Source organism: Macaca thibetana, chromosome 9, assembly GCF_024542745.1.
Source record: "Macaca thibetana thibetana isolate TM-01 chromosome 9, ASM2454274v1, whole genome shotgun sequence".
Taxonomy (NCBI): domain Eukaryota; kingdom Metazoa; phylum Chordata; class Mammalia; order Primates; family Cercopithecidae; genus Macaca; species Macaca thibetana.
This window is the reverse complement of record NC_065586.1, coordinates 92,054,709-92,080,372: the sequence shown is the minus strand read 5'-3', so window position 1 is coordinate 92,080,372 and position 25,664 is coordinate 92,054,709. Positions and strand designations below refer to the sequence as shown.

The window sequence follows — 25,664 nt, the reverse complement described above, 5'->3', positions numbered from 1 at the left end:
GGCCAGCAGCTCTGGTTTTACAAAAGGGAGTCACCACAGAGAATGTGGTGTCTGAGTTACACCACGTCCACCAAGTACCAGCTATACGATCTCGGACAAATTTACTCGCCCTCTCTTAGCCTTAGTTTCCCCATATGTAAAATGGAAGTAATAAATTCCTGACTGCTGGGATTGTAGTAAGGCAGGGATTAAATGGCTTGCCAATCAGGTGTTCAGCACAATGCCCGCCCGACACGTAAAACGCGTTGGGGTTGGTTGTAAGACCCACAACCTCTCTCCCCAACCTCCGCCCCGCCACCAGCTGCCCAGCTGCAGCCGCTTCCGGGAACCAGTTCACTTCGGTCTCCCTCGGCCGAACGCGGATCCCTCCGCGTTGCGTCACTTCCGGGAGACTCTGGCCGCTGCTATTCGATATTTCCGATGCAACTGTCATGGCTGCCATCAGTGAGGGCCCGAAATGGAGATCGGGTTAAAGGTTGCCCAGGGGCACTTAGAGCCTTCGGCTTCAAGGAGGCCTCTCAAAGGACAAAGGATGAGATTTTCTGGCGGCAGGGTGCCCCCCACAATCCTAAGAACTCTGTTGTCGCGCTTCCCGTTAACTTGCCGCTAAGTTTTTCTAGAAAACTCGTCTTTCTTGGCAGGGTGGGGCCTCACTTCTGACCCAGCCCTTCTTTGTGTACCAAGTTTTTGTTTCCGTCACTTCCCGCGGCCCGGGAGCTCGGCGGGCCATACCGTGGTAGCCTGGGAGGAAGGGGCGGGCCGGATACTGGAACCTAGAGAGGTGGGGCTCGTCGAGGAGTCACGGGCTGCCGAGGCTGGAGTCTTCTAAATGGAACCTTGAGTTACCCCACCCTTTGGTGCCTGGTCTCTCTTAATTCTGGGTGCTCCTCACCGTGGAGGCGCTCAGAGCTGATCATAAGGCTCTTCCCTGCTGACCCAACCACCCTCAACCACAGCCTGCCCTGCTCCAGATAGACTTTGATCCTAGAAAGTATCTAGGATGGGCATAGTGCAGTATGTTGTTTTGTTTTTTTTTTAAGTCTCAAACATAAGCAAACTGTTATTAAAAGTTTTAGAATTAATAGGCAGAGTTCGCATATTGGGTCATGTGATCGTTTTAAGGTTTAAATTTAGACAACATGTTAGCAAAAGCATTAGAAAAAAAAACCAGTATGAGAAAATAGACTAATCTTTAGAATATTTTAACTTTGCTACTGCGCGGTGGTAACATGAAGACACCTCATAATAAAGTTTTCATTACCAGAAGCTTCTGAAAATAAAATTCTGGATATATTAATGTGAGTTTTCCTCTCTGCAGGGTGTCCTGTAGGTTTTGTCATGGAGTGAAACAGAAACAAATGTGAGTTAATCATTAACATTTCCTAGTGGTTAAAATTACTTTTTAAGCGCATAACTGTGTATTTTTTAGATTGAAGATTTCAACTGAAATTTTGATTTAACTGAAATATTTAATATGTGATGAGTTGATATTAAAAGACAGAAGATTACTATTTTTATAGAAACAATGTAGAAGCTAATATTTAAAGCAAGTTTACTCCACATACTGTGTTATAATTTAGATTTTCACTGAAACTCTCAAAATTAGAAGAGCTGAGCTAGTAAGGCTTAAACCTCTAAAACTTGTGGTTTTAACCAGGCTTAATATACGTAGTTATAATAGTTTTTTAAAAAAATTTTATCAAGTTCCTCGGGTGATTCTGATATAGTATTTTAAATAAAGCAAAAAGAAATGATCTGTTTATACATTAAATATTTTGCTCCCTGTTTATGTATTGAGATTGTGCTTATAAATGCATTCACACATATTGAAGTACGTAATTTGATCATCATGCCAGCGTGGAATCTTGCTTTTTGTTTGGTTTCTTGCAGGTAGGTCTACTGGGTTCTTGGCACAGTACCTGGACAAAACATTGTTAAGGTGGAAATTTTCGTTGTATTTATCACTTCAAACATTTGACCAGTTTATTTAGTTTTCTAGTGCTTTAGACAAACAACTATATGTGGGCTTGACTTAGTGTATAATAAATGTAAAGTCTGATCTCAAATAATTGACATTTATGGAGTACTTAACATATGCCAATCTTTGTGACAATTGCCAGACATATCTTATTTAATGCTTACAACAGTACTGTGAGTTAGGTTTGTTAAATCCCTGTTTTAATAGATGGAGAAACTGAGGCAAGGACGGATTAAGTTCCTTGCTTATGGTTACAAAACTAGAGCCATCTTCTTACCTACTTATTTTGTATGACACCCCTTTTCCTCCATGTAACTGTACACTGGTAGAAGAGTGAATGACTGTAGAAAACCGACCTGGACTCTATTCTACCTCTCCAGCTTTGTGAATTAGGGCAAGTCATGTGACCACTCTAAATTTCATTTTCCTCACCTATAATAAATGAAAACTTTCAACTGTTATGTTTTATTGAACCTTGAATCATCAAAAATCCTTAAGGCTGGGTGTGGTGCCTCACGCCTGTAATCCCACCACTTTGGGAGGCCCAGATGGGAGGATTGCTTGAGGCCAGGAGTTTGAGACCAGCCTGGTCAGTCAGCATAGCAATATCTCATCTCTACTCAAAAAAAAAAAAAAAAAAAAAAAAAAAATCCTTACAATGGTGCCTTTACTATTGAACCTGAGATTTTCTTCCAAGCCCCTTGTGCTCATTCTGAGTTTTGAAGTTTTGATGCACATATAGGCAGTGCCAACTCCATCTCCATTGCTGTCTAGTCTGGTCACATTGTAAGATGTGACTGATTTTAGAGATGTCAAAATGTAAAATAATGTGCATCTTGGAATTGATGAGCTCATTTTCAACCCTAACTCTGTAACATCTGTGACTTTTTAACATTTTATTGCAGGATTAAGTATTTTTAAATGTAAATGATTCAAGATAAAGCATAGATTTCATTTGATCACATCTGCAAAATAAATTTTTAAAAAATTTAGTCTTCATAATAATGGAAAAATAGGAACCATGTTTGTCTTTATCACCTGTGAATCCCCCATACTGAGAACATGCTTGGCACATAGTGAGTTTTCAGTGAACATTTACTCAATGAAGTAAACAAGACTTCATTTCTTTTTTCTTTGAGACAGAATCTCACTCTGTTGCTCAGGCTGGAGTGCAGTGATGTAATCTTGGCTTACTGCAGCCTCTGCCTCCAAGGCTCAAGTGATCCTCCCACTTCAGCCTCCCAAGTAGCTAGGACTACGGGCACACACCACCACACCGGGTAATTTTTTAATTTTTTGGTAGAGACAGGGTCTTACCATTTCTCCCAGGCTGGTGTTGAACTTCTGGGCTCAAGTGATCTGCCTACCTCAGTTTCCCAAAGTTATAGGATTACAGGCATGAGCCACAGTGCCCCACCACGTCTTCATTTCACATTACAAATACAACATTAAAAAATTGTATTTGGCTTGAATTAGACATAAAATACACAGTCACGCATCGCTTAATGACAGAGATACATTCTGAGAAATGTGTTGAGTGAGCTTGTTATTATGCATGTACTTACATAAATCTACATGGTACGGCCTACTACATACCTGTATGGTATGGCCTATTGCTCCTAGGTTACAAACCTGTATAGCATATTACTGTACTGGATACCATAGGCGGTTGTAACACAATGGTATTTGCATATGTAAACATGTCTAGACGTAGAAAGGGTACAGTAAAAATATTATAACTTTATGGGACCATCAGTGAAATGTCATGCAGCACATGACTGCAATAGTATTAATAGTGCAAAAATATGTTGCACTGAAATTTTTTGCATTCAAAAGTTCACTGTTACAAACTGTCTTTCTTTCCAGATATCTTTTCTTCTGCTTGTTATTGTTGGTTGTCATCAAGTATGGGGTATATTTTGTTCATTGAAGAAGTATAGTAAAAATTGAAGTGTTGGCATATAGACTTTCCAACAAGAAATCTGATTTATTTTTAAACTGGCCAAAGTATAGGAACATTATTTAATTTTTAGCAATCTTCATTGTAAGAAAAGTTCAAAAAATGTTGATAGCTTATTTAATTTTTGTGAGTATTCTGGAGGTGATTAGGCATACTGTCTTTCCCAAATATTATTCCAAATAATGTTGAATATTTCTGAGTTATGAATAATAAACTACAATTGGAAGATGTATTGAAATTATGTCAATGGGCAGAAAAGTGTTCAAGTTTTGGGGTGGGCAAGTGTGAGAATAATGTAACAGGAGAAATTATTCCAACCATAAGTATGGCTGTCTGATAGTCTGTACTTTCAGTTAGAACCAGGAAGGTGGCACAGGAATAATTATAGAGTTGTAGACTGTTTTCTGTAGATAATCAGCTGAGTATTGTGCTGTGGCCAGAAAAGCCAGTGTGTGACATATCATCTGGAAGGGATTTGGGAAAATTAACAAAAAAAATTTTTACCCTCAAATAACACAGTGTTTTAACTAAACATGAGATACAGGAAATTATTTTATATTAATAATCCAGATGTTAAAAATCATTTCAATTGTTAAATGTGATTATGGCTATAATTTTACTTACATAATTCTGTAAAGAATATATGCCTGTATATTCAATTTTTAAAGACCAGATACAGGAGTAAAGTCATTTACGTAATTACAAAAATTCCTGCTACTAAAATAAAACTCTGTACCATGTGATAGCACTTCATTACTGAGTGAACATTAACCATGAACATCTTGGAATTTTCACTATGAATTTCCTTTTCTCAGAGCCCTTTTTTTACAGAAAACACAGTTTTTATTCTTTAGTTATGCCTGTGCAGTAATGAGGGAATAGTATTCACTTCTGTTAGTACTTACTTCCTTGCACAGACTTTGTAATGTATACTTTACTGAGTTCCCCAAACCCAAAGGAGAATAAAGCCAAGGGCCTACAAAAAATTATATTATTAGTCCAAAAAAGTAATTCATTTTATGAAGTTTTCACAGAAGTTTATGCTTATTAATCAAAGACCTTCAAGTTTGAAGAACTGAAGGAGAAGTGATATCACTACATTTGGAGCAAATAGTTTCTTTGAATAATTTTTTAAGTACCTAAGGATTGCTTTGTATTACCCTGAAAATTGTTTTCCTTTAAAATTTTTATTATTTCCACACCGTTTTTCTCCATCTTTCTGTTTTCCTGTAAATGAGTAACAGTAAACCCCCCACCCCAACAAAATGTGAATTCACCTAGGCTGAAATCATAAGATATATTCACTTTGTTTTCCCTACTTTTTCTGCATCTTCAAGAATTTATATCAAATACGGATGAATTTGAACATTTGACATTTGGAGATATTCTGTGACTCAAAAGAATAACACAGAAAGACATGGGACACTTGAAAGGAGGACCAGAAACAAAATTCTAAAACCTTCTCATTACTTACCTACAGCAAAGATGAATTTATAAGCATCTCATGTAAACTCTAGGGTAAGTAAATTTTTAAAAAGTTTAAAAATTTTAAACTTTTAAACAAGTAAATTTTTAAAAAGTTTAAAATTTTTAAACTTTTAAATAAGGAATACAAATGGATTTTGCTAATTTAAGACATCATTGTTTTTCATTTAGTGTACTGGTTAAAGGATTTTCCAAGTTAACTAACAAATTTATTTTCCAAATCCTGAGTTTTTCCTTTTAGGTGTCAGCCATGATTTCTCATTGGGAGTGTTTAAAAATGTTATCCTACCAGTTGGTGAAAAAATATCATACCTCCTTTCTAATCTTTATTGGAAAATCATTTTTCTTTTCTTTTTTCTTTTCTTTTCTTCCCCTCCCCTCCCCTTCCTTCCCCTCTCCTGCCCTCCCCTTCCCTTCTCTTTTTTTTTGAGGCCTGATCTCACTCTTGCCCAGGCTGGAGTGCAGTGTTGCAGTCTCTGCTCACTGTAACCTCCGCCTCCCAGGTTCAAGCAATTCTCCTTCCTCAGCCTCCCAGGTAGAGGGGATTACAGGCACCCGTCACCACGCCCAGCTAATTTTTGTATTTTTCTTCAGTAGAGACAGAATTTAACAATGTTGACCAGGCTGGTCTCGAACTCCTGACTTCAAGTGATCCACCCCACCCCCCCGCCAAGCCTCCCAAAGTGCTGGGATTACAGACATGAGCCACCACGCCCACCCAGAAAAAAATCATTCTTTATAGTCAAAGCTTAAATGCTTCATGACCCATCTTCATAGGAGAGTATTCTTTTTATGCTCTGTTCCCTGATTTGGTGACTGCGAGAACTCTTTTATAACATTTATGAAGTGCTTGCACAGCATTAAGAGATAGGCATTAAAAGATGACTATATCTTGCCTCAGCCCTGGAAGTACCTATGGGAGAGTGACATTTAAATATATTCATGTGGCCAAATGTCGTGGCTTATGCCTATAATCCTAGTACTTTGTGAGGCTGAGACAGGAGGATTGCTTGAGGCCAGGAGTTCAAGACCACTGTGAACAACATAGGGATCCCATCACTGCAAAAAATAAGAAAACATTAGCCAGGTATGGTGGTTTGCACCTGTAGTCCTGGCTATTCAGGAGGCTGAGGTGGGAAGATCGCTTGAGCTTAGGAGGTCAAGGCTTCAGTGAGCTGTGATTATGCCACTGCATTCCAGCCTTGTGACAGAGTGAGACCTTGTCTCCAATCGTTCAATCAATAAAAAAATACATAAAGTATGCGCCATACTGTGGTGGACATATGTGCGGGGGTAGAGAGAGGACACAAATGATCCTTCGAAAGGGCTTCAGAGATACCATGACACCCGGAATAGCCAGGCTGCTTTGAGAAGGCGCTCTAAACAGTTTGATGGCTGTGTTTCTCAGCAGGAACAGTAACATTTTGGATAGGTCAGTTTGCTGTACTGTCGTTATACTCTCTTAAGCATTGCAAGCAGCTTTGGGTCTATGGTCTTTTCCCACCAGCTAGCATCAGTTGGAATTGGGAAGAGCAGTTGGCATCCTTCTTTAGCTGTGCTCATACAATATGACTATTATTTTCTGAGTTTCCTGTCCCTGCCATTCTCATTCATTTCCTTCATTCTGTGAAGACTTTGGCACCTGGCTTATAGTTACTCTCTTCTCCCCAAGTCCCACCTTTATGATGGTCACTTCAAATTCCATGTGGTTAACTAAACCAACATCCTGGTTCTCAACTGCTTGACCTCAAATTTAGTGACCTTTTACCTTTTCACGAAGCCACCCAGTCTCTGAATCTTATAATTATTTATATCAGCAGCTACACGCTTAAAAACTTAAAAATCTCTTCTGCTCTCTGCTCATTTATCCAGCTTTTTAGCTGAATGACTTCCAGTGCATCTGTACTTCAGCTTCAAGAACTCCAATCCTTTGGCTGTGCTGTTTTCTCTCCCAGTCAGCTTTTACATTTTACTTCCCATCACTTCAACCATTACAGTCTTACACCCTTTTCCCTGTTAGACCTACCCAGTAAAACACAACCCTAGGTCAGATATTATGGTAATAGCTAACACATATTGAGTGCTTATTGTATTCCAGTCTTTTAAGTTTACCTGGATTGTCTCCTTTAATATTCTCAATGGCGCTGTTATCTCCATTTTGTGCATGAGGAAAATAAAGCTCAATTTCTGTCTACTGTCAGTAGGATATAAACCATAGAAGTTTGCCCTTAGAAAATGTGCATTTAACCACTTATTTAGACTGTGTTTCAAAGCAGCTCTCTTCTCTGCTTCCACACTTGGACTGCTGTACTGTTTTCAAGACAGAGTAGGTTTTGCTAGGTGGAGAGTGTTGAAAGCACTCATCTTAAACCTTGGCTCTGTAACCAACCCTCTTGGTAGGTCTCCAGCCAAGCCAGAAAACAGATAACGAGGGAAGTAACAGTGATGAGGTATTTAATGTCACCAGCTGCTTCTGGGTGTCTGTAGCCAGAGGAAGAAAAAAAGCTAAAGAGAATAGGCATCAGTTTGGAGATTGAGTGTGATGTCACCTTTGCCTGATGACCTACTGAACATTAGAGACTGAACTGACTTAAAATTGGTAGAATAGGCATGAGAGAGTCCTCCATTTGTTTGTTTGTTTCTTGTTTTTAATTTTAGGTGAGTCTGAGTGATTATGTCATGTATATGTATGTCATGGCTGATGGGCTGAGGACCTCCATTGCCCTCTCTGAGGCTTGGCTCAGCTGGCCTGGAGAGATGTGCTGGGGATCATGCACCCTCTTGTTGCCTTCCATCTCTATCTGTTTTGAGAAAACCACTCTAACTAGTCTTTGCTCTGGATTTCTATCTCTAGATGTCCTTCCTTTTGTTCTGGATTTGTTGATGCTGACATTGTGAAGTGACAGGGTAAAGCTTTTGAGAGCTGATTGCTTCAGTTATTAGGTCACCTGTGGGACTCTCTAAGTACCGTCATGCATCACTTGACTGTGGGAATATGTTCTGAGAAATGTGTCATTAGGCGAATTCACCATCATGCTTATTAACACACACATAGCTGGTGTAGCCTACTACACACCTAGATTACATGTTATAGCCTGTTGCTCCTAAGCTACAACCCTGTGCAGCATGTTACTGTGCTAAATACTGGAGACAGTTGTAGCACAATAGTAAATATTTGCATTTCTAAATATATCTAAACATAGAAAGGGTACAGTAAAAATACAATATGAAAGTTGTTTTTGTTTTTTAATACACCTATATAGTGCAGCTCCATTTTAATCTTATGGGACCAGCAGTGCATATACTGTTCATTGTTGACTGAAACATTGTTATGTAGTGCATAATGACTGTACTTAATTTAGGGATTTGCTTTGACAATGGTTTTTTTTATTTGTTTGTTTGTTTTTGAGACAGGGTCTGGCTCTGTTGCCCTGGCTGGAGTGCAATGGCATGATCTTGGCTAATTGCAACCTCCACCTCCCATGTTCAAGCGATTCTCCTGCCTCAGCCTCCTGAGTAGCTGGGGCCACAGGTGTGCACCACCACATTGTGCTAATTTTTGTATTTTTGGTAGAGACGGGGTTTCACCACATTGCCCAGGCTAGTCTCGAACTCCTGTTTTCAGGTGATCCGCCTGCCTCAGCCTCCCAAAGTGCTGGGATTACAGGCATTAGCCACTGTGCTGGCCTCGACAATGGTTTTCATTTCCCTGTACAAAAAAACTTTCCTGTCACCATTCTTAGTCCCTTAAAGAGGCAAACTTTTATTTTCTAGATATTTAAAATAATACCAATAACTTCCTACCTTAATTTCAGATTCACCATAATTTCTGCATGTGATACTCACATAAATGTATTTCCACCACAATTTTGAACCTGAATTTAAGTCACTTGACTTAATTCTCACTCACAAGAGATAAGGTAGCCTCTGGTGGCAGGGATTTTTCTTAGAAACCCCTTTCTGCTCAAAAGACTTCTTAGAGAAAAATCACACATTGGTGAAAACTAGTACTATGACATTTATGTTCATGACTTTGCCTGGCAATTCTTCTGTTTCCCATTCTCCACAGGAGCTGTTTTAAACTTCTGCTGACCTTAGACCCTTTCCTGTGTGCTCACTAGATCTCCTACCCTTTCATTCTCAGCAGGTTATTTTACCTCCCATTTTCTCAGAGAAAATAGAAAACATAAGATGGAAACTTTAGCAAATTAGTGTGACCACATCTTCAAACTTACTTCATTGATAACCCATTTTTTTTGTCTTTTTTTTTTTTTTTTTTTGTCCTTTCCTTCTTGCACAGTGGAAAAGGTGATCCTCTTCCGGTCTGAGGCTCTGGATCTCTTCCCATTCATTCCTACTCTTTAGAATTTTTCTCGTTTTACTTAGCTATGGCTGCTTCCCACTTGCATTTAGCCTTTCTCACATCTTTTCTATCTTAGAAGAAAAAAATAAAACCATCCTATGCCAGTTTGCCCTTCTCTCTTCTGTTTCATACCTCTCTATCACAGACAAGTGTTCATGAAAAAGTTATCTGGCCGGGCGCGGTGGCTCAAGCCTGTAATCCCAGCACTTTGGGAGGCCGAGACGGGCGGATCATGAGGTCAGGAGATCGAGACCATCCTGGCTAACCCAGTGAAACCCCGTCTCTACTAAAAAATACAAAAAATTAGCCGGGCGCGGTGGCGGGCGCCTGTAGTTCCAGCTACACGGGAGGCTGAGGCAGGAGAATGGCGTGAACCCGGGAGGCGGAGCTTGCAGTGAGCTGAGACCCGGCCACTGCACTCCAGCCTGGGCGACAGAGCGAGACTCCGTCTCAAAAAAAAATTAAAAATAAAAAAAAAAAAGAAAAAGTTATCTGTACTCACTGTTTCTTTCCTTGAACTTCCTATTTATTCTTCAACCAACTGCAATATTTTACCTCAACTGAAATTAGCAGTTTTAAAGGTCACCAACTACCACTTCATTTCTAAATCCACTGGGTATTTCTCAGACCTTGTCTGACTTGACCTCTGCTCAACATGTGACAGTTTATCCACTTTCTTCTTGAAATCTTCTTTTCCTTGGACTTCACTGACACCAATGTTTCCTGGTGTTAGATAATTTACTTCTGTGGTCATTCCTTTGAATGTCTTCAGGGCTTTGCCTTCATTCATTCTCTCATCCTTTTGTTTGTGTGTTTATAAAGCATTTATTACATGCCAGGCAGTATATTAAGTACTAGAGACTGAGAATCTGAAGCAATATTGGGACTGTTTCTTCAGAAAAATACACTCCTAAACATACACTGAAAATGTGGCATACATTTTCAAGCCTCTCACACAGTGTTAAATACATGCATATCACTGTGAATCTTGCTTCAGGGCCTCTAATTTATCTTCGCAGAAAGTTTTTTGGGATGGAGTCTCGCTCTGTCACCCAGGCTGGAGTGCAGTGGCACAGTCTTGGCTCACTGCAACCTCCGCCTCCCAGGCTCAAACAATTCTGCTGCCTCAGCCTCCCAAGTAGCTGGGATTATAGGCACGTGCCATCACGCCCAGTTAATTTTTGTATTTTTAGTAGAGACGGGGTTTCACCATGTTGCCCAGGCTGGTCTTGAACTCCTGATGTCAGGTAATCCACCCGCCTCAGCCTCTCAAAGTGCTGGGATTACAGGTATGAGCCACTGCGCCCGGCCAGAACTTTTATAAAAATATTTTTTGAAACTGCCCCAAGAGGCTTAAGTATTTTTTAAAAGCCCATGGAAAGTGAAAATGAAAACAGTTTTTCCCAGAAAAAGATTTTGCTACCATTGGAAATTTTCTTCAAGGCATTAAGAATAAAGAAGTTCTTTAAACCTAACATTTGTGAACAATCTGCTTTTCCCCTTCTCCCTCCAACCCCTACTCCCATATGCTTTGATTGGTGTCATAAGAATACAATTCAGGAAAGAGACTTAACCCATCCATGAAAAGGAGAAAATGGAATGATAAGAGCTGGTATCTTTACTTGAGAGTAGCTTGAATAGGGTTCTAGCATGTACCAGGGTTCAAATGATGGATGGGATACCAACTTCAGAGAAGGGGTGCAGATGAGAAGTTGAGTAATTCCCCGTTTGATGAAGTTATTTTTAGTGTCAAGAGAAGGAAATGGTCCTGGTGTTGATATCTTGTGGTTACAAGTAATAGAGTATCTGCATTCTGGGCACTATCCCTTTATGCTGTCTATGCTTTACAACCCTCTTCCAAAATGGGTGGGTGCTAAGAAGATCCAGCCCCATCTTCCTCATGTAACAGATATTTTAAAAAAGAATCTTCTAGCCAAAGATTTGTTATTGGGGTTCTTTCGATCACTGGAAACAACTAGGGGAAAAAGATGGTGAAATTCATGTTGCTTTGGGGGCTATTTTGTAGGAGATAAAACATTTGCCAATGTTTTCACCCAGTGAATACATATTGAGCATCTACTCCAACAGAGGGCTTGTAAATGGTGAGTAAAAGCAGGTAAAACCCTTGCCCATAAAGCTGATGGTTTAGTGTTATAGATCATCAGTAGCCAGATAATCACAAATACAAAAATGCAAATGTAACAGGTGTTAGGAAAAAGCACAAGTTTCTATAGACCACCAGTAACCAGATAATATAAAAATGTAAATATAAGAAGTCTATAACAAGAGAATTTGACTGTCTTAGATTAGGGAAGTCTCCCTAAAGTGATGCTGAAGCAGAAATCTGAAGACATGAGTAAATGTTAACAAATGAAGAGGGAAGGAATGTGTGCCCCTGATAAAAGGGCTAATATATGCAAAGGACCTGTGATAGGAAAGAACGTTCAAATATAGGTACTAGAAGAAAGGCCGGTGGTCGGAGGGGAGAGAAGGAGGAGGAGATGACACTTGAGACCAGATTCGAATTTTGAGAAGATCTCCTTGGCTGCGATTGGAGCAAGGATTAGAGTGGGGCAGAGTAGATATAAAACCAGTCATCCAAGCATGAGATAATGGTAACTAGGACCCAGGTAGTGGGGATGGAAATTTAAGACATTGATCGTATTTAATACTTGGTCATTGGTTTTGAATATGAGTATTAGATTAGACTGTATATAATTGTTTGCTAGTATTTTAGCAGAAACAATTTGACGGTTTCTTTTGGTATTGAAACAAGAATTACTAGTTTAAAAAAGTGTGTGTATGTGTGTGTGTATGTATAGAAGTATATTTTTTTACCTTTTGAAAATTACTATATGTATTTATTACTCATTCAAAACATTCTTAGTTCTAAAGCCTTTTTAAATATTAATTCAGGGATTCTCATTGAATTGGTTGAGAGCAGAGACAAATGTTAAGCAAATAAATCAATTCATAATTTCCAAGTAGAATTTTACCAAACCATAGATCTAATTGGTCACTGCAGCAAAGTTTCTTCTTTTTATTTGGGAAGAGCCTAAATATATTCTTCCCATATACCGCAGGACAAGGGGCAGTCAGTCCACTCCCCTCTACACAATCTTCAAAAGTGCCTAGAGAAGGATTCTGTTGTACAATAAGAATCAGAAACTAAAAAACATGGTGTATCGAAGTCTCAACCCCCATTCTGCTGTCATGAAGGTTTAGAGGAAAGGGGTTGACTTAAGAGAGGCGGGGCAGGCCTCCAACTCTCCGGGTTAAGGAAAAGTGTTGTAGGTTGAGGTTGCTGTGAAAGAGACTGTGAGACAGTGATTTGGCTATAGGTGCCTTAATGGGGATGATTCTTGAGTGTAATGTGAGTGAGGGAGTAAAGGAAGCAGAATTAGGCAAAAGAAGGAGTTAGTTGAGCTGTGATGCAGTCACAACAAAGATGTCAGGAGATCCTGTAAGGGCACTCCGGAGCTGGGATGGCCCTTCAGAGTTGTTGCAAGTTGGGGCAAGGGCACAAAAGTATACCTACTTTTTTAAAGAGTCATGGAAGACTGTACACTGACGCACAAGCCAGTCCCTCCTTGAAGCCTATTACATCCATTGAATATGAATTACTAAGCCTTACTTTTGAGAAAATTGAGTCTTGGACCCTTGAGAATCAATCCTCAAACTAAAAAGTACCTCTGTGATTTTAAAAGCAATTTTTATAACCAGGGTTGAGATTATTTAGCTTGTTTAGATGGGCTAATGGAACAGTCTTTTGTCAGTATTCGACATGATTCCCTTACTGACATTCATTTTATAACCGTACCCAACTCATTCAAATGCAGATTTAGATGTGACACTTAAAGACCTGTAAAATTGCTGGAAGAGGGTGTTTGTCTTTCTAAGTGCGTTTTCTGTAATAGTAGGGTTTACTGAGTTTCTCACTTGAGTGCCACCAGCATGCTTTGAATAACAAGAATACTTACTATCTCTATACATATGGCTGAATTTCTAAGATGCGCAGCTTCTTCATATTAATTGGTGTAGGACATTCATAAATTACAGCACCCAGGTGGGTAGGTATAATTAGCTAAAATCTTATTTTTTGCTTCAAAAATCATGGTTCAGTAGCATTCACAACCTTAAGAGCACTAGCAGCTGTAGGAACAGGAGCCACTAATGTAACACATTTCCTCAAAAGACATGGGAAGTATAAACATCTTAACCTTAAGTAAAGAGGGGTGTCTGTGTATGTGTGTGTGTCTGCGTGTGTCTGTATTTATGCACATGTGTAAAAAAATCTGAGAATATTCAGAAATCCAAAAGATAGCATTTTGAGGAGGGCACAATGAAATGTACACAAATCTAGCCATATTGGAGAAGAATACAGAACATGATACAAAGATGTCTGTATCAGTTATAATGCTTTTGGCAGCAAGTAACAAATCCAGACTCCAAGAAGATTAAATAGTAAAATTAACTCATTGATGACAGGAATTCCAGCTATAGGGTAGGCTTTGAGATGTGATTGCCTTTATTCACTGGCACAGTAATGTCATCAAGGGCACAGGTTCTTTGCAACTCTCCATCATATTTTATGTTGCAATTGGTGGGTGAAATTATGTAATTATGACTTCAACATCAAGCCGTTGCAAGACAGCTGCAGCAGTTCCAGGCATCACATCCAGAGCTGGCAGCATTTGCTCACAGTATTAGAAAACTTCTAGAATCCTCCCAGCGGAGTTCCCCAGTGTGTCCTATTGGCCAGATTCTAAACATGTGCCCATTTCCTTTTTTGCTTTTAGAGACAAGGTCTCACTCAGTTGCCCAGGCTGGAGTGCAGTGGCATGATTATAGCTCACTGTGATCTCAAACTCCTGGGCCCAAGCAGGTAGCTGGGAATACTGGCATGAGCCACTATGCCTGGCTAATTAAAAAAGAAAATTTTGCGTGTAGAGACAAGGTCTTGCTATGTTGACCAGACTGGTCTTGAACTGCTTTCCTCAACTGATACTCCCAACTTGGCTTCCCAAAACGCTGGGATTATAGGCATGAGCTAACGCACCTGGCCTCATGTGCCAGTTTCTGAACCAAGCACTGGCAAAGAAAATGAATAACTATTAGCCTTCTAAGTCATCTCCCTGTAATTGAGGGCGGGTTGAGCTTGCAATGTTGATGTGGGGGGAAAGGGGACATGACAAATCAAGCTTCTGTTCAAAGGAAAAAAGGAGAAATGGATGCTAGGGTAGGCAAACTGAATCTTCTGTAATACCTTTATTGTCTTCAAAGCTCTTTGATTAGAACAGTACACACCAAAAGTAGGGGGATGATTAATGAGAAAGCTGCTTCATATTCTACCAGTGGACCACAGAGTTAGAAAGCTACTGACCTAATAGGCTCATTAAGAAGTAATTCTTTTGTCAGATAGCATTTAACAATATATTTGACAAAGAAGGTTAAAGGAGCATAGATTGGCTACTAATAGAAGAAACTAGAGCTGTTTTGGAGTTGATGAAAGTTCACCTCATCTCTATAGCAATGGTTCTTAAAATATGGACCTCCCCAAATCTGAATCAGAATTTCCCAGGGTAACTATTAAAAATGCAGATTCATAGGCCCTGCCCCAGACTTACCTTATGAAGTTGGGGTAGGGTGTTAGGAATCTGCATTAATTAGCTCTTTGATTAACGCACACTGGCATTTAAGATTCACTGTTCTGTAGACTCATATCATGTATAACAATAATGAACTTCTTTCCTCGGTGCTACAAATAAACTGTTCATACTGGATTGGTCAAACAAAATCAATTTGTAACATATATGAAGACTAGTGCCATGAGCTAGAGGCTCACTCTAAACAAGGAGCCCAGATCCTGAAATAAACTTATATACTGTACCACTGAAAGATTCTAGCAATGGCTTTCTTTAACACCCCTCCCCCAAATCTCCCTGCATTTTTTTTTTTTTTTGAGACGGAGTCTCGCTCTGTCGCCCAGGCTGGAGTGCAGTGGCTGGATCTCAGCTCACTGCAAGCTCCGACTCCCGGGTTTGCACCATTCTCCTGCCTCAGCCTCCCGAGTAGCTGGGACTACAGGCACCCGCCACCTCGCCCGGCTAGTTTTTTGTATTTTTTTTTAGTAGAGACGGGGTTTCACCGCGTTAGCCAGGATGGTCTCGATCTCCTGACCTCGTGATCCGCCCGTCTCAGCCTCCCAAAGTGCTGGGATTACAGGCTTGAGCCACCGTGCCCGGCCCTCCCTGCATTTTAATTCTTCAGATAGCTGACTGTCTCTGTCATTCAAACTAGCATTTTACCTCATCCAAATAATATATTCTTTATGTATATAGGTTAGCATGAATGAAGTCTCTACTACTTAGCTAATGAGGGGGCTGTGAGATCTTACTTTTTAGATGAACTTTCCAGAGTCACCTTTACATTTAATGTTCTTATTGGTGCCCTATTTATTCCTTAAAAAAAGATCCAAACTTAGTGACCAAACAGTTTTAGGGTATTTGTAAACAGAAGTGTTAGAGGAACTGTTAGTTTCTCCTGTTTCCACAGAGGGTAGGAGTTTCTACTCCAGTCCGTAGGGAGAAAGAGGAGTGAGGAACACTTTCAGCCACTCCCCCTCCTCAGGGTAGCAGGGAGACTTTATATGATCTGTGAGTTGAGGATAAGGACATGGGCATGTTTGGCTTCTCTCCCCTTCTGATCTTCACATTGGCAGATCGGAGGCATGTCTGGTTCACTCATACATGCAGGAAGTTTATCACAGTAAGCCTATTCTGGTAGGGAAGGCCTACAGTTGTCCTGCCCTGCCTGTGTCTGGTTGAGAATACTGAATTCTGTGGTAAAGTATCTATTAGGTCACGCACTGAGATAACACATCTAAGGCATGTCCTTTGAGGTAGGTTTTATTAGTTCTAAAGCTGATACTTTGGTCTTCATCTGCCTTATTCTCATTTTTATCTGTGCATTGATTCTGACTTTTCTCCCTTTTTGGGGAGAAGAAAAGGGTGACATTTATCAGCCCCCTGGAACCTAGAGTAGAATCATGATCGAATTTCCCTGTCTCGAGGAGCATACATGTGAGGTGAGGGAGCACGATAGGGAATAAGGCTGAAGGAAGATGATATGACTCTGGCTTCTCCTTAGAAACTGTGCTTTACTCAAGCTTTGGAGCTTGAGAGTGCCTTTTGGCAGGGACTGCAAATGTTCTCTGTCTTTATCTTGTCTTATAATTAGTGGGAGAAAGTTCATAATTATGATTTTATGAGCACGAATCCATTTGTTAACAAAGTAAACGTCCCAATTGTGTATGATATTTTTGGAAGTCTCCAAAGATCTTATTTAGTATGGGCTAGGGAAGGTTGTACCCATCTAGTGGAATTCTTTTTCCATTCTCCACTTTATTACTCACATTGCCCTGTCTGTGCCAGAGTCATCCTGAGGCTCCCTGCAGACATCGTCAGAAGTCATGGTAGACACAGCATCCATATTGCCTACCCTGTATGTATTTCTTCCATCTTTCTTGTTATTGAAACCTCAATTTTGCTTGGGATAGCAATTGCCAGCCTCAGTCTGTGAGTCATGATTCATATGTGTCAGTCATGACCATCTTATTTCATTTTGCAAGACCCTCATTGGCCTTCTTGTAGATGTGGATGGTTATGTGACCCAGTTCTGGTGGATGAGTCATAAGAGGAAATCTGCTGGAGGCTTCTGGGAAGATTTTGCTTTTCTGATAACAGTGACAGATGTTTCTTAGCTCTTCTTGTCTTGAACATGGACATACTATCTTGGCTGCGCCATCTTACCTCATTCTTATGATGGAAAAAATAGACTATTCACAAAGTCTACAAAGAACACCGAGACACTGGGTGCCCAGGCATGTAAGTTTAACACTACCCCACACAGGTTTCACATTCCCATAGATAAGTAGGGCTACTATTGAATATTACACAAAATAATCTTTTTACCTAATCAAAAATCTTTTTACCTAATCAAAAATCTTTTTACCTAATCAAAATTAGGTACATGATCCCAGAACCAAGTGTGCAGCTTACATTTAACCAATGGCTAACTCATTACCTGATGCATAACAGGCAATACTAGAACAGTATTTGTTGGATGAGGGAAAAGTGAATCACTGGAAAGACGTATGGGTGAATGAAGTGACTAATGAGCCCAAATACCACTTATCATGAATTTCTAATATGATGTAGTTTGGTTTTGTTCACAGCTGAGTACAAACAAAATAGTATTGTACTCAGCAATAAAAACAACATGGATAAACCTTAAAAACAGCCTGCCAAATGAAAGAAGCCACACTCAAAAGAGAACATCGTGTATAATTCCATTTGTTTGAAACTGTAGGAAAGGCAGACTTATTTCATGTTGATAAATCCTCATCTCATGGGTGCTTCTCTCAGTGGTTGCCGGGGCCAGGGGCTTGGATACAGGGAGGATGGAGTGGGAGGGGCACAAATAATCCTTTTAGGGTAGTGGAAATGTTCTGTATCTTCGTTGTGGTGGTGGTTGCATAGGTGTCAAAAGTTACTGAGTATGTGCATTTTATTGTGTGTAAATTATACCTCAATAAATTTGAATTTTCAAAAGAAAGCTCACTTCTTCAGGACCAATAGTAGGGAGGGGCACTGATGCTGAGTGTCACTGGTAATTCATGCAGCCGTGAGAGATCCTCATAGAACAGGACGACAGAGGGGAAAAGGTTATCTGCCAGACAGATTTTTCTGAGTCTACAAGGAAGTGGCCTTAGACCAGGTCATTTTTGTAGGTTCCTTGCATCTTTATAGGTTCCTTTGTAGGCTTCTTTCTGCTTGAGCCAGGGAAGGCCCAAATTTTGTTGTATATCAAGAGTTAGAAGGTTCTCGTGGAATGAGGTCTTTAATACTTGAACCTCTGGATTTTTTTAAAACTGAAAAAAAAAAAAATCTGCACAAATACCTACTAAGGCTTTTATCTAGAACCTGCTCTAAGATATAATGAAGTCAGTCTACCTTTTGATCTAAGAAGCTTTTTTCCCTAAAAAATATATTTTCTCAGTTGTAAAAGTAATCCTTTCGAGTGATTCTCCTGCCTTGAGTAGCTGGGATCACAGGCGCGTGTCACTATGTCCAGCTAGTTTTTGTATTAGTAGAGACGGGGTTTCACCATGTTCGCCAGGCTGGTCTCGAACTCCTGACCTCAGGTGATCCACCCACCTCGGCCTCCCAATGTGCTGGGATTACAGGCAGCCACTATGCCCAGCCTGCATTTGTATTCTTGCACATTCTGCCTTTGAGGTTATAAAATAATTCTTCCATAGTTTCTTTTTGGTCAGAATTTAAATGTTTTATTCATTTATTTAATTTTGTTTTAAGAGACGAGGTCTCACCCTGTTGCCCAGGCTGGAGTGCAATGGTGAGATCATAGCTCACTGTAATTTCCAACTCCTGGGCTCAAGCAATCATCCCACCTCAGCCTCCCTAGTAGTTGGGATTACAGGTATGCACCATCATGCTTGGCTAATTTTTAAATCTTTTGTAGGGGTAGGATCTCACTGTGTTGCTCAAGCTTGTCTTGAACTCCTGGATTCAAGTGATCCTCCCACCTCAGTCTCCATAGTAGCTAGAACTACAGACAAGTACCACTACACCTGGCTAATTTTGTATTTTTAACAGATACGAGAGTCTCGCTATATTGCCCAGGCTGGTCTCGAACTCCTGGCCTCAAACAATGCTCCCACCTCAGCCTCCTAAAATGCTGGGATTACAAGCATAAGCCACTGTGCCCAGTCTAAAACTTAAATTTTTTGAGGTGTGGAATCTAAATTTGTTTTTCTAGGTGGCTACCCAGTTGACCTAACTCAATTTATTGGGTAATATTTGTTTTCCTCTACTAATTTAAGATACAACCTTTATTATATCATAAATTCTAAATGTGTTTATTTTGGGAATTTCTATTCTGTTTCACAGAATTGTCTGTCAGCTCATTTGCCAGTACCATTGTGTTTTATTTTTTATAGATTTATAATATATTTTAAAATGTCATGAGGCTTTTCTATATTCATTATTCTTTAAAATTTTTTTCCTAGTTATTTTTGCTTATTTAGGTCATTTTAAAAAATTACTTTGTTAGATTGTGTTAAATTTATAGATTAAAGACAATTGACATCTTTATAAAGTTTACACTTTCTGTAAAAGTACATCGTATGCCTTGTGCAACTTTCTTTTGTGTCATAAGTATTTTAAAGTTTTCTTTCTGTAGATCTTGTGCATGTCTTATATTTATTGCTAGACATTATATCTTATTTTGGTGGCCATTATAATTGAGTATATCTTGCATTAAATCTAACTGGTTGTTTGTATATGTGAGAGCTATTTTAATTGTGTAGCCAGCTAATTTACTAAATTTGCTTATTGTGTGTGATTGTTTTTCAGTTGATTACCTTGCATTTCCAGGTATACATTGATTCTGCAAATAGTGTAATTTTACCTCCTCCTTCCCAATGTTTAAACTGTATTTTATTTTCTCTTGTTTAGTTGTATTGCATGTGTAGGTAGGTATTAGTTTTTTTCTTTTTCTCTTTTATAATTCATTTTTACTGCTTTTGTCTTATTTCTTTCCTCCTGCTTTTGTTTGGTTTCTTGTTCTTAGACATTTTCAATTGGATGTTAGTTTTATTCTGAGCATTGCTTTAGTTTTATCCCAGAGCTCATGATATATAGAATTTTTGTTACAAGTGATTTTCTGGATACTTTGAAGTTTCAGTTTCAGTTTCTTATTTGACCCAAAGATTATTTGGGTTCTTTGGTCCTTTTACATATTTCTTTTTAGTCACATTTTCATCAGAATATGTCTTCTGTATTAATTCTACTTTTTGGAATTGATACTTTTTTTTTGGTGGATTAATACATAGTTAAGTTTTGTGAAACTTCACATTAGAATTTGATATTATCCAAGAAAACTTACAGAAATATAGTCAGTTATTAGTATACTGTTGTGTAAAGTGAAATCCAGTAATGGATTGACCTCATCTAACAAAGGCCAAAGTGGAAGTGTTTTTGCAGTTTGGAAACCACGAATTTTATTTTCACTGGATAAGCTGCAGATTAGCTGGTAGCTAGCAAAGAGGCCAGCAAGGGTATTCTGATCTCAGGCACCTAGATGGGTCAACAAAGAAAGCAATTTCAGTTATCTAAGGACTCTTTAGAAGACAGAATTTTGTTGTTGGCATGCATGACAGGCTATCTCTCTACATCCGGCAGTATCCTTTGTTTTCTCTGCCATCTTCGTTATTCCAGGTCTGTAACATTTCCTTCTCAGAGTATCTTAATATGTGTCCATTAGATGTACCCTAATGGTATGTTAGGGTTTTGTATATCCTTGCTTTTTATTTAATGTTACTGATCTGTCTTGGACTTAAAGAAATAAATTAGTTTCTTACCTACCACCCATGTTTTTCTTTTTTCTTTTTTTTTGAGAAGGAGTCTTGCTCTGTCACCCAGGCTGCAGTGCAGTGGCGCGATCTTGGCTCACTGCAAGTTCCGCCTCCCGGGTTCTCGCTATTTTCCTGCTTCAGCCTCTGGAGTAGCTGGGACTACAGGTGCTGGCCACTGCCCCCGGCTAACTTTCTGTGTTTTTAGTAGAGACGGGGTTTCACCGTGTTAGCCAGGATGGTCTTGATCTCCTGACCTCGTGATCTGCCTGCCTCGACCTCCCAAAGTGCTGGAATTACAGGCGTGAGCCACAGCGCCCGGCCCCATGTTTTTCTGTTATTTCTCTGTATAACCTTTATAGTTTTTGGATAATATTGCTACAGTTATTTGATCCAGAAGTATTAATAACTCTTCATCCTTATCATGGACTGTAACCCTTAGCATTATAAAGTGTTCTTTTTAAAATCTGGTTTAATACATTTTGGCCAAAATTCAGCCTTGTCTGTTATTAAGATCCTTTCTTTTTGTTTGAGTTTTTTTGGTATCTCTTTACTTATCCATTGATCTTCAACGTTTCTGAATCATTTTATTTTAGACCTGTCTCTCATACAACATAGATTTGACTTTCACTTTGTAATTCAGTCTGAAATTCTTTTTCTCTTAATAGTTGAGTTTGTTTTCATTTATTGATTTGATATGTTTGGACTTAGTTCTGTCAGATTATTTTGTTATACTTTTGCTATTTATACCTTTAAAGTATATTTTACTATATGGACAGTTCGCTTTGTTTTCTTATTTCTTTTAATAATTAGAAAGCTTTGTGTTTTTGTTCCTGTACTTATCTTTGTAATACCGATTATATAATACCTGTTTTCTGTTTAGCCAGTATCTCAGTATCTATGATTCACTTTTATACGTAATAACAGAGTTAGTATAATTCCTTTCCTTTATTCTATCCCTCAATTCTACCAATTTTGTTTTCTTTCTTAGGGTTTACCTTTGTACCATGAAATATCCATGTACCACTCTTACTCAATTTGTCATTATTGCAGAAAGCTTTCTGACTCCCATCTCCTCTCACTAACCTATTCTGATATGGTCAGATCATTCTTCCTAAAACCATTTTCTAAAATCATTATTCTTTCTAAAACCAGTCTTCCTAAAATCATCATTCTTCCTAAAATCACCAGTATCATATCACAAATCCTCAGCGATATCTCTGACCCCACAAAAACTGTATTCTCTTCTGGCTTTCAAAACTCCATAACCCTTTGGGAGGCTGAGGCAGGCAGATCACGAGGTCAGGAGATCGAGACCATCCTGGCTAACAAGGTGAAATCCTGTCTCTACTAAAAATACAAAAAAAAATTAGCTGGGCGTGGTGGTGGGTGCCTGTAGTCCCAGCTACTTAGGAGGCTGAGGCAGGAGAATGGCGTGAACCTGGGAGGCGGAGCTTGCAGTGAGCTGAGATCGCGCCACTGCACTCCAGCCTCGGTGACAGAACAAGACTCCTTCCCAATAATAATAATAATAATAAAATAAAACTCCATAACCCAACCTCATTCTACTCACTCAGCCTTATTTCCTCTACAATTTCTCAATGAGTCTGCCTTCACTGTCCAACAATTGAGCTGAGAATACAAGAAGGGAAGGGCTTCAGCCAGGCTACTGCAGTCTGCTTTGTGCCAACACTAGGGGTGATGACTGCCCTAGTCTAGCTGAAGCTTTTCCCTTCTTTCTACACCCAGCTCAAGTCCCAGGTTCATAAAGCCTTTAGAAACTCCCCAGAAACTCTTTAGAGGCTGAGAAGCTCTTGAGAATTGGAAGATATTTACACCCAAGTTCAAGGATTACTTCCATCCCATTTCTGGTCTATGTCAGGGTTCTCTGTTAACTGGGAACTCAGGAACTCTCAAAGCAGCACTGCTCTGTTTGTAACATTCTGGCTTTATTCATTGAAATATGAGAAACTTTGGACCACTGCCTTAATTCTGCCCTTTGGAGTAATAGGACTTTTCACATCTGGGAAGACAAGCATTTTACCCTTCCTTAAACTTCAGATGAAAACACCACCAGTTCCTTCAGCTGTTACTCATATAACATGATTCCTGGACCCATCACCAGTTTGTGGCAAAACTTGGGTTTATCACCATTCCACTTAAAATTTGATTCACACGATTTTTGTAGATATGATCTAACCAGTGCTGAATCTGATGGGACTGTGCCTTCCTATGATCAGAGTACTCTACTTTTTAAATCAACCCAAGGCAGCATTTGTTTATTAGTCACTGCCTACTTTTGGACTGCATTTTTTTTTGTTTTGTTTTGTTTTGGTGGTGGTGGTTGTTTTGAGACAGGGTCTCACTTTGTCACCCAGGCTGGAGTATAGTGGCACAAGCTCACTGCAGCCTCGACCTCCTGGGCTCAAGCAATCCTCCTGCTTCAGCTCCACAAGTAGCTGGGACTACAGGCACACACCACCACGCCCAGCTAGTTTTTATATTTTTTGTAGAGATGGGGTTTTGCCAAGTTGGCCAGGCTGGTCTTGAATCCTGGGCTCAAGTGATTCACCCACCTTGGCCTCCAGAAGTGCTGGCATTACTGGTGTGAGCCACCGTGCTGGCCAATTTTTTGTTACCTACGTCCCAAGAGCCTATGATGTGCTATCATACTTCAGATCCCTATGACATACAGGGGCATAAGATGAGTAAGACAAAATCCCTGCTCTCAAGAAACATATGTTCATTCTATGAAATACCTAACCACGGATTTTCAGAACTGCCGAGGTCATCACAGACAAAGTCTGAGTAACTGTCACAACCCAGAGTTGCCTAAGACCTGAGTGCTAAAGGTAATGTGATATCCTGCATAGGAATCTGGGAGAGAAAAAGGAAATTAGGGAAAAACTAAGGAAATTTGAACAAAGCATGGATTTCTGTTACTAATAATACATTGGTACTGGTTCATTGTGACAAATGTACCATTTCAATATATTAATAAGAAGGGAGACTGGCTGTGGGATATATGGGGACTGTCTGTACTATCTTAGTAATAATTCTGTACATCTAAGCTCTTCTAAAATTAAAAATCTCAAGAAAAAAAAAAAAAGGACAGCCTGGGTAACATGGCAAACCCCACCTCTACAAAAAATTGTAAAAATTAGCCAGGCATGTGGTGGTGTGTGCCTACGATCCCAGCTACCCAGGAGGCTGAAGTGGGAGAATTTTTTGAGCCCAGGAGGTTGAGGCTGCAGTGGGCCATAATGGCGACACTGCACTCCAGCCTGGCAGACAGAGGGAAGATATGTTTGACATAGTTTGGATATTTGTCTGCACCCAAATCTCATGTTGAAATATAATCCCCAGTGTTGGAGGTGGGACCTAGTGGGAGGTGTTTGTGTCATGGGGGCGGATCCCTCATGGCTTGGTGCTGTCCTTGTTAATGAGTTCACTTCACGTGAGAGCTGGTTAAAGCGTGTGGCACCTTCGCCTACCCGCATTTGCTCCCACCATGTGAGATTCCTGCTGCTGCTTACCCTTCTGCCATGAATAAGTTTCTTGAGGCCTCCCAGAAGCCAAGCAGATGCCAGCTCCATGCTCCCTGTACAGCCTACAGAAGCATGAGCCAGTTAAACCTCTCTTCTTTATAAATTACCCAGTCTTGAGTATTTATTTATAGTAATGCAAGACCGGCCTAACACAAGGTTCTAGTAGGGAGAAACTAGCAAGTAAATGAATACAAGATAATGACTGTTACCATTTTTAACTACAGGTCCCTTTGAGTAACTGATAAAACTTTAAGAACAGGGGAAATCATTTACATATAAATTGCATACCATGTCAAGGCTTTATGGACTTGATAACTAAATTCAGGGTGGTGATGCTTACCTGGGAGGCAGAGGGTGTTATGGGAGGAAAGACAGAGTGATAGTCAAGGATAGGACAGCAGGTGTCCTTCCCATATGACCCCTGAGCCTGATCTTTATGCTGTCAACTGACTATACTTGTTACTTTTTTAAAATCTAAGGGATGGAAAAATGAATGTTGAGTGATTCCTAAACCAACACGATATTAAACCGAGTTCCAGACTACACCAGCCTAATTTTCAGTGGCAGAGTCTAGCTCTGTTGCCCAGGCTGGAGTGCAGTGGTGTGATCTCAGCTCATTGCAGCCTCCACCTGAGTTCAAGTGATTCTTGTGCCTCAGCCTCCCGAGTAACTGGGACTACAGGCACGTGCCACCACACCCAGCTTGTTTTTGTATTTTTAGTAGAGACAGGGTTTCACCATGTTGCCCAGACTGGCTTCAAACTCCTGGCCTCAAGTGATTCGCTGGCCTCAGCTACCCAAAATGCTGGGATTACCGGCATGAGCCACCGCGCAGGCCTCTACTAGCCTAATTGCTTCAAGTGTGCTAGTCATATTTATCATAGATGTAAGCTGCT

At 39.8% G+C, this 25,664-nt stretch overlaps 1 long non-coding RNA gene across 2 annotated transcripts in view; it reads left to right on the top strand.

Moving 5' to 3' along the window:
• The first annotated feature begins 372 nt into the window (after nucleotides 1-372).
• Nucleotides 373-25,664, top strand: part of LOC126962110 (uncharacterized) — a 67,662-nt gene continuing 42,370 nt past the window's right edge. For both annotated transcript variants that reach the window (XR_007728594.1, XR_007728595.1), the window contains exons 1-2: nucleotides 373-642; nucleotides 1,319-1,360. This is a non-coding gene — a long non-coding RNA (uncharacterized LOC126962110). The remainder of the gene's footprint in view (nucleotides 643-1,318; nucleotides 1,361-25,664) is intronic.